Below are 3,394 nucleotides of genomic sequence, written 5' to 3' on the forward strand. Positions count from 1 at the left end.
TGCAACAGTGAGCCTACTTTGTACACCAAGATCAATGAAAAAGGTGAAATCATAATTGTTTGCTTATATGTTGATGATTTGATATTCACCAGTGTTTTAGCAATTGATTTGTTCAAATGAGCTATGAAAAATGAATTTGAAATGATTGATTTAGGACTCATGAAGTATTTTCTTGGGATAGAGGTGAATCAAAATCAAAATGGAATATTCATCTCCCAATCTAAGTATGCAAATGACATTTGAAAAGATTTAGCATGGAAAATTGCTAATCAGCTCCAACACCAATTGTCACAAGGTTAAAATTATGAAAGAATGATATAGGAGCCAATATTGATTCTACTTTATATAAAAGACTTTTTTGCAGCCTCATGTATTTAACAGCCATAAGGCCTAACATAATGTATGTATTTAGTCTCATTTCAAGGTTCATGGAGTCTCCGAAAGAGTCTCATTGGCAAGCGGGAAAAATAATTCCCAAATATGTGAGTAGAACAAGGAACTATGTCATTCAATATTCAAAATCAAATGAGTTCAAACTCATTGGTTATACAAATAGCGATTGTGCAAGAAGTATTGATGATAGGAAGAGTAATTCTGGTTATGTTTTTCACTTTGGGACAGGTGTAGTATCATGGGCTTCAAGGAAATAACCAATTGTCACTCTTTCATCTGCTAAAGCAAAGTATGTAGCAGCCACAAGTGCATCATTTCAAGTAGTTTGGATGAGAAGGATGTTACAAAATCTCAGGCATGAACAAGAAGAGGCAATGCAGAGCTATTGTGACAACAACTCAGCTATAATATTGTTCAAGAATCCAATTGTTAACAAAAGGAGTAAACATATTGACACAAGTTATGTTTTCATTAGAGAACTAATTAACAATGGAGAAACATTTTTGGAATTTTCCAGGTCTGAAGATCAATGTGCAGACATTTTTATCAAGGCATTAGGGAAATAAAATCTTGAACATCAAAGAGACTGATTGGGCATCACAAATGATGGTAGTTGTGATTAAGGGGGAGTGTTGGGATTAATCCCAACTACTACCCATTACCACCCTTCGTATACTCATCTTCCTCTCTTTCTATTGACAACTCGTTCCAACCTCTCTCACATGCAATACTACACTTCTCTAGCTTTGCATCATTTTTCTTATTCCCTCATTCACAGTATTAGGACAGTTTAACAATTAAAAATTAATTGCCAAATTTTCATTTTGAGATTTTCCCTCATTGGAAGAAGAATTAGAATTAAATGCAATTAAATGTTTTGTGTTTTTTATTATCTTTTTGTTGGGCATACGAATAGGGGATAATTTTCTAGGATATTGTAGAAGAAGAAAGGCAAAAAAATCTCAGTTTGTTGTGGCAATTTTGAAGGGTATATAAAAAATAGGGGATTTTGTTGTTGTTAAAAATTTTAAAATGAAAATGGAGTTATAGTTCTCTTTTTTTTTGGTTGTATATGCATGAGAAAAGGAGCAGAATCTCTCTGTTATTTTTAATATGGATCTTTTTTGTATAAATTTCAGTTTAGAAATGTAAAATATTTGGTGTTTTGCTGTTCTATTTTGTCTGGTTATTTTCTACCTTGTTTCTATATTTCTCTACCTCTTCCTTCATATTATGTTGTTATTGTACATTTTACTATGGAAAAAGTAACAGAATAGACTAGCCTTGGTTTTTTGATATGGACTGCATATTGAAACTATTTTTTTCCTAAAATCTATTTTTTTTGTGTTTTTTCTTTAATGATCTAATTTTTTCACTAAATCTAAATAAAAAATAGGCTTGACAAGTCTTGGTTTTCTAACCATGATTGATTCAACTTCCTTGAAACTATGTCCTCTAACTTTGATGACAAGCATGGTCAACAAATGATGACTAAGAGGTATATAATCCTAACATGATAGAAATCAAGTGATTGAGTTGTTTCACTAACCTCTCATAGAAGCTCCCTAAAGATAGATTTACCATGTTTCCACAAGTTAAACCATTAAAGAATTTACATCATTGATAATTAGATTCACAAATGTCAAAAGGATATGAGCTCAATCTTACAATTTCCAAGGCAATATATTTAGTCTTTAAATTTCCAAGGCTATATACCAAGAGATCATCCCCACAAAATATCTTAGGATCTAGTGTTGCCCATAATCATGCATTCGTCTATTACTTGATAATATTCTATTATAGTAAACCCTCTTATCTTTTATCGATTCATTATACAATGTTCCCTATTACACAATATGATAATGGTTTGTTTGATTTTCCTTAAGCAAACTACTCTATAATATATGCTTGGTAGATTCTATAGTACCATCAATAAACATGGGCCATCCATAGGTCAACAAATGATTTTTAATCTCAATCAATGCCACTTCGGTTTGTCCCTAGCACTAATGTACAATTTTTCCAAATTATAGGTCAAAACCATGTTAATGAAATGACAATCATCTCCCTAATTTGAAAACTCCTCAAATTGCAGCTCAGAAAAAACCTTCTTATTACAAAAAAATGATTTACTAATATTTACATATTTTCTAGCATGAGTAGCTTCTCATTACAGCTACAACTAAAGTCTCTTAAAAAAAAAACTATGAAATCCATTCACATTAGATGCCTGAAAAGAACTCCATAGTCCATACTAATTAATAATCCAGTATTTCATTTTCAAGGTAAATTATTTAGTAGATATATGTTGCACAATATAATATCACAAATTTTATAGATTCTGGTGAAGTTCAACTATCCACATTCACTAATTATAATGCATAATTAAAAGCTTGACAAAATCTTCTCCGATAAAAGAAAAATCATTTTTTCACTCTGGCAGGAAATTCGTTGCTTTGCAGCACTTGTTTATATTATGTTTATGAGTTAAGCACTCACCCAAATTCTAAGTGCTTAAATTGAGGTTGTTTTAAATCAAAAGAGGTTAAATTACTAGTTAGTTGTAATTGCAATTGAAATAATATGGACTAAATTTCAATTATATATATATGCATTTACACATAATAGTCAATCAAAAATATATATTATAAAAGAGAGGTCACAAAAATAAAACATTTTAAATCTATTATTAGAAATGTTATTCACCTTGGCACAATGGGCAGATCATTTATCTTGCACTTTACACCATGAGTGATGTCCTATAGCCATGGATTTTAAGGTCATGCAATGCGCACCATTGACCCTTCCATGGGTTTGATGGAATGATCTGGTGCATTCAATTGAGTCCGACAACATCTATCCAAACATCAAGATGCATATTTAATCATATTTATTAATTAATTGAAAATAACAAAGACATATTTTAATTTTTTTAATCAATTAATTTAAATACAATCAAATGTACATCAGTAATAGAAAATGAATTGAATAACACAGGTAT

Source organism: Cryptomeria japonica, chromosome 11, assembly GCF_030272615.1.
Source record: "Cryptomeria japonica chromosome 11, Sugi_1.0, whole genome shotgun sequence".
Classification (NCBI taxonomy): Eukaryota; Viridiplantae; Streptophyta; class Pinopsida; order Cupressales; family Cupressaceae; genus Cryptomeria; species Cryptomeria japonica.